Raw genomic sequence first — 7,255 nt, 5'->3', positions numbered from 1 at the left:
CGAAACAAACTTTAAAGTGATAGAAAAGATTTGATCAGGATCTGGCGTTTGATACCTTTTGGGAATAAATATAGCCTCTACTTCAAAGGTATACATGGTGAGGTAGCCTCTGGAAGTCCATCTTCAGGTTAACAAAAAAGTCAATAGGTCATCTAACCAATTTGGTTAGATGACCTATTGACGTTTTCTGAAGATGGACTTATTTTCAAGTCCGAAACTATAGTAGTGTGATACTGAAGAAGGATCACTTGACGAAGCCAGGTAACTTAAACCATTTAGCTTAAAGTTATACAAGTTGGTTTCACACCAACATTTCATGCACATATGAAATCTATATAATTAATACGCGAACACGAAGTTTGTCGGTTGAATCCTCCACCATTTCTTAACCGATTTTATCCACTGACGTCTCATTGGAAAGAGCGTGTTGCGTAGATTTGCAAACTGGCCTAAATTTTTTGAAAAAGTCCCTTGGCCTCTGCCACAGTGGCTTTTTAAGTTCCCATGTTATCCTTTCGAAGAACATAATATTGTTTACATCAGCTGTTTAATTTAATTGTGTTCTTTGTTTTTCAATTCAACGAAACGCATTGGTTACATTAACTGATTTTGTGGAAATTAAATATCTATCTATATATTAATTACGAAAGCCGATTCTTTGCGTCAAAATTGTGGGCGACTGGGTAGTCGTAGAACGACGGGAGAGGGTTCAAATTAAAGGTCTCGATCCCGGAAAAATAGTGAAATTCCCCAAATTTTAACACAAAATTAGATAAAACCTTTGACTTAGTCAATAATATAACGTAAAATGTTCTCCATAAGAATAGCATTAGAAGCCATTTGTCTGTTGATTTTTGTTTACCTCAATACAGCTGATCGTGATTCATCTAAGCCAGTAAGCAATATTACATTTGGATTTAACTCATTTGCCAGTAAATTCTGCAATGTACTCTATACTATATAAAACCAGGGATGACGTTACCTACAATTGAGACTTTTGTCGTTATGTCTTAGAATGTTGAAATTAATTTTACTGTGCAATTTGCAAATTTGTGTATTTGTATGTAAATTAGCCAAGCGCATGAAATTTAGTAGAATCGTGGGAGATGGTTAAAATCAAAGTAAATGGAAGTAGAATGGCTGAAACATTTAAGATTTGGTTTCTTTAAACATATGTTCACGAAGTTTACAAAATTATTTTACTTTGATTACATTTCTTGGGGTAGCGGATTTCTACCCCCGGATATTTACCCCCATGAAAAAACGCCTACGTCATTTTGACGTCACGAGGGGCGGGGCTTATACACGTTCGAGAAACAGTCCGCGACTGGAAATCTACCCCCGGACATCTACCCCCGGACATCTACCCCCAGACATCTACCCCCGGACATCTACCCCCAGAAATCTACCCCCATTGGTCAGCTCTACCGCGTATCGGCCAATATTCATTGTGTTGTATAATTGATTATATAAATTGCTTTACCTTCTTATATCCAGTAGTAAACATGCGATATGTCGATGTCTGTTTTAACATTATCCATATTTATAATTCAATAAGTTGTAACAGTCCTTTTCAACCCGACCTACTTCACTGATTTTTACGATTGAGGTGTCTTTTAAAAGCTTAAGATCAAGTCAGCACAAAATGGTAATTAAAAGGATATTTCGATTATGGCTTCAAAATGTTGACCCCTAAGCCTTTGATTTATTCCTAGAAGGTGCTTCCAATGGTTGACCAACTTTTACACTATACAGTAACAGTTTAAAAGTGAAATGTGAGGAGTACTCATCAGATAAATTTTTAAGTCAGAGGTTGTGAAAACATGAATGATCGTCTGCAACTGTAAACAGGAGATGAAAAAGTTATGAAAATAATATAATATTGCGCACTTTTCACATGGTCAAGTGTTACATCGTACTGAACCATTGTTTTTACACACATTTCTTAAAGGATAAAGTGAATAAACTGTGGTGACCTTCCGGTTTATTCAATGTAGGCCTAGTAGGAATAATTGTTTAGTAAAACAAAACTCAGTTGTAAACTGTTAAATTGAGAAAGAGGATCAATAAAAGTCAGGTGTATAATGGTAAATTTTTCATATCATCTAGTAAAAAAAAATAGTTTCTAAGATTTAAATGCGTACTAAGAAAGGATTTAAAGTATTTTCTCTTAAATACCTAAAATAAGACAATTCAGTTGTAAACTGTTAAATTGAGAAAGAGGATCAATAAAAAGTCAGGTGTATAATGGTAAATTTTTCATATCACCTAGTAGTAAAAAAAATTAGTTTTTTAAGATTTTAGATGCATACTAAGAAAGGATTTTAAAGTATTTTCTCTTAAATACCTAAAATAAGACAATTATTCAAATTCAAAATAATGGCCACATTCAATTTTTTAAGCATAGCCTAACATCTTTTAATCGCCTAAATACCCCCATTGCAGCACATTCGCATATTCAGAGCATGTATAAAGTCTTATTGGAAAATCCTGCCTTAAAACAAAACTTGTCAACTTATGTCCATAAATAAGTGTTCAAAAGATTCATTCATAAGAATACCAAATAGGAAGTGAATAAGCAGGTTTCCTGTTAGTAAAATGTTAAAATGAGGCATTTTAAGGTAGTATACAGAACAGAATTAGGTTAAACCCGTCGACACTGACGGTTACTTTCAAGGCTTATGCTAATTCATTTTATAACTGCGATAAATAGATTGAAGTAATACAAATTTTGAGCATTTAGCTCTTTAGCTTTTTTGATGAGTAATAAGTGTAAAAGCAATAATGACTATTGCGTTAGTTACAAAATATGGTTGATCATTCAATGAATAAAATATTTCCCATACCGTACGTCATAACAGTTATTATTAAAATGTTAACCGGTTTCTCTTCTTTTGGAAGAACCTTTAAATAGTATTAAAATCGTATTGGTCAATCTTTTGTGATAAACACTTCCGATCCGCGCTCATGCATGCGCTGTTAGCTGTTACTGTATGTGAAAGTTTGTCAACCATTTAAATCACTGTCTGGAAATGAATCAAATGCTTAATGGTCACACTTTTGAAGCCCTTTATCAACATATGGTTTTAAATACCATTTTGCGTTGAGCTGAATCTTAAGATTTAAAATTATACCTCAATCATAAATATCAGTGAAGTAGTTCGGGTGAAAAAGGGCTGTTACAGCTTATTTTATTAGGAAGATAGATAATGTTAAACAAGGCAATGACATATCACATGCTTAATACTAGATATTAGAGGGTAATGATTAACCGAAGAGACGTTGATTTACATAAAACAATTAATAAAATCAATTACAACAATGAATATTGGCCGATACGTGGCAGAGCTGACCACTGGGGGTAGATTTCCGGGGGTAGATGTCCGGGGGTAGATGTCCGGGGGTAGATGTCTGGGGGTAGATGTCCGGGGGTAGATTTCCAGTCGCGGGCTGTTTCTCGACCATGTATAAGCCCCGCCCCTCGTGACGTCAAAATGACGTAGGCGTTTTTTCATGGGGGTAAATATCCGGGGGTAGAAATCCGGCGACCCCATTTCTTCACATTAGTAGGTTATTGTTGTGCTGAAGGAATGTTTAACATGAAATAGCCCCATTGACTAAATAATCAACGATGCAAGATTAGTTAGAAAACTTCTGTTTTGTTTTTATTTCAAAACATATGTTGAAAATTTATTCAAAACTTTTGTTTTAAATTTCATAACATTTAATTTGACACGTAATTGTAGTGTTTAATCTATGATTTTATCGAGTGGAATAACCTTAAGGGGATCCAGGCTTCAGAAAATACATTTTTTAAATTTTTTATGTTTATCATTTTTTTAAGATATTTATTATATCAAATGGGCCTAAAAACTGTTATTTTATTTGTTGTAGCCACTCTATGTACCACAGTACCATTTTATGTATTTTTATGTATCATAACGTAACACATTTTTATTTTTGATATAACTCATAAAATAGTTGATCAATTTTGTTCAACTAGGTGTCTTTTTGTAGCTATGTACACTTACTGAAATCCTGGGTATTACTTTGTTTGTAGGATAATTAGTTTTTATTTTATAAAGGTTGAAAAACAAAAAAAAATTCTTATACTATATTTCAAATAAAATTTTTTTTATTATTTTAACTATTTGACTTATATTAATAATTATACCCAAAAGTTTGTAAATACTATAAAGAACATCTGGTAAAAATTTCAACATGATAGGACAAAAATTGGCTGAGATATATCAAATTTTCTGTTACAAAACACTAAAAACCACAACTTTCGGGGAATCGCGATCGAAGTCCTAGAAAATACTAAGACGCGCGCATGTAGTATCTGGGGAAAATATATTTTTTGTTATGAAAAACGTGTAGGATACCTATAAAACTTATATTTTCTTGTACATAAATAACCAAATAACAATAAAATACTATAAAAAAAAGAAGTGAATTTTGGCAATTTTTTCACTTTCTGAAGCCTGGATCCCCTTAACAGTTACTCTAGAGAATAACCTGGGAATAAAATTTGAAATAGGTTTGTACAGGCAATACATATATTCCTTTCATTAATTACTATAACAAATTCCAATGGGCGGAAAAATAAAATTGTTTGGAGTAGATTTTAACCAGGTACCTATCTACTGTCTGTTGCTCCAAGGAAAAAAGGTTAAAATAATATAGCCCAACATGCATTGTATATATATACAATCTATATAGATAGTAAAGATAGAATATATAACAGTAAACCCTGGAGGTAGTTTCCGATTCTTTATGTTTCACTAACCAAAAATATGTACCTATATCAATGCTGATGAATTTGTTTTCTTGATTGGTTTCATTAACATGATAATGGAACCCTAACCAATGGCAAGTAATCAGTCGATGATTCGCTTTTTTAACTGTAGGCTAAATAAATAATATAAACGGTAAAATGTTTTCAAACAAAATTTACATCCATTGAATGAAAAATAATATACTATTAACATGACTATAGCTGATATGGCTTAGCTGTCGGCTATCTGTACATTGCATCATAACATCAGACAGCGCTGTGTTATTAACTTAAAAATTATAACGGATTAACAAATAAATACTTTACTATGGTCTTAACAAACTATGAACCCATTGAACGTTTAAATTGGCCTATTTTAAAGAGTGTATAAAATCAACCACAGCTTTAGGAGGAATACCACCACATAAGCTGACACAGAGAGTAGTTTATATTTTATGTTGATCAGAAACGAAACTATAATCAACTATAACTTATAGGGCAGCCTTTACACTAATTCAGTTGTGCCTTTACAAAAGGAGTAGAGCTATAATATTAGAAATAATAACTGGGCCAGGGTACTAATATGAGTACATGTAGTATTGTAGCACTGTATCGATTCTGACACATAGATAATTTTATTCTGAGTTTGTTTAAATATTACAATAGTTTGTTTTACATTTGAGCTTTTTAGGGACTTATGTCCCTACAAGCCACTAGTTTATCAATATAAAGCCCAAAGTACACATGAACTTTTGTGAAAACTACAAGTCATACCCCCATAAACCATATACTTAAAATGTTCGTCATGACGAGAAAACTAGCGCAAAACTATCCATTATTTCATAAACTGCCCTTAAAGGTCGTAATTGCTTTCCAAGGAAACATAGGAAAGTCATAGAACGCCACCAAGTAGCAGAAATCGAGATTTTTTAAAAATATTATCGTTATCATCCTATATAAAAGAAGAACACCTACAATACGAAGATTCCCACAAACAATGAACAAGGATGTTATCGGAAGTGCTACTATTTTGTAGGAAACACGGACTTAACTTTATGATGATTTGCAAAGGAAACCCCTCTAAGGCTGAATTAAACTGGTACGGCAAGGACATTATATATGTTTTCATAAAAGTCAAGTGATTTTAAAATAATATGACTACATCCAAGAAACCTTATTAAAACTTGCATTGAAGGATTCGCATTATTCACATTCAAGGGAAACAAAAACCCATCTGAACAACAGTAGGCCTTACAATTCTGCATATTTTCAGGTAAATATAACTTACGTTGTAACAGTAACTAGCCAAATTAATGCCAATTGAGGCAAATAAAATTGTGACAGAGAGGTTATGCAGAAAATCAGGCAGTTCTTAAGTACCTATTGTAAACAAAATTGTATCTCTATAAAAAAATTACTGAAATTTGTACTGGTGACAATGGGTAGTACCATGCTGACTACGTTATCATTGACGAAGATCAACATGGACTACCTATGTGGCTATAAGTGGGAAATATTTGTAGAATACACTATAAAAACCAGATCAGCTTTTGAAAAATGGTAAAATATTTACAAGAAATGTTTAGGCTATTATATGGAAATGTTAGGTACGTTCCATCTATGAGTTTAGTCTTTTAAACTCATCGGAAATTATTACTTTTATTCGTTTTTAAATAAGTTAATAATTGTTTTTAAATAACTACTTTACTTCTTTGCAATTGCTTGATTTAGAGCAACATGTACACTAGTCGTTAATTATACTAGCACATTTTTGACGTGAGATAATAGCACGTTTGAAAAACAATGCTAATGACATCAATACACACAGTAGGAATTTATTCGATAAGAAAACTCCTTAAACGATCTATTTTTAGCCTTTAAATACTACCCTGTGTACGCCACTATCTGCCCTGTATTTTGCTCATTTTCTTTACGCTGCCTCTACCCTAATCACTAATTCAACTGAACAAAGGAAAAATATGTGTGTTATAACATTTTGGATCTATGGTATTGCGTTTTAAACCATAATAAAAGCTAAAATACAATTTAAAAGTGTTACTGAGAGAAAGTCACGTGACCCTGTAATTTTTCTACCTTTTTTCTATCCCACCAACACATCTTACGCTAGTTCTAGCCCGTAACAGTTGAACACAATATTTCAGGCAAGTCCTAGATCGTACTAAGAAATAATGTACAGACAAAACTCTATTTTTATTTATATAGAAGATGTCTCGTGTTCACATAATCTCTCAGTGAACTGATAATTTGTCACTTAGTAATGCTATCATACTTCATTTAAATATTGATATCAGTAAACCAAACTATGAACATCGGTTTTTATATGTAATTGTTTTGGCAGAGCTTTGCTACTGCTAAAAAAAGAAGTTTCCCTACTTCTATTTATTTCAAACTAATTAATAAAACAAATAATAAATAAACATGCCTTTATTTATCAAGCCGTTCTCTCAAATTAGTTGA

Source organism: Macrosteles quadrilineatus, unplaced genomic scaffold (genome assembly GCF_028750875.1).
Source record: "Macrosteles quadrilineatus isolate MER2022 unplaced genomic scaffold, UCM_ALF_1.0 Scaffold_5__1_contigs__length_97177068, whole genome shotgun sequence".
Taxonomy (NCBI): Eukaryota; Metazoa; Arthropoda; class Insecta; order Hemiptera; family Cicadellidae; genus Macrosteles; species Macrosteles quadrilineatus.
The sequence above is the reverse complement of the archived record's forward strand: the minus strand, read 5'-3'. Positions refer to the sequence as shown.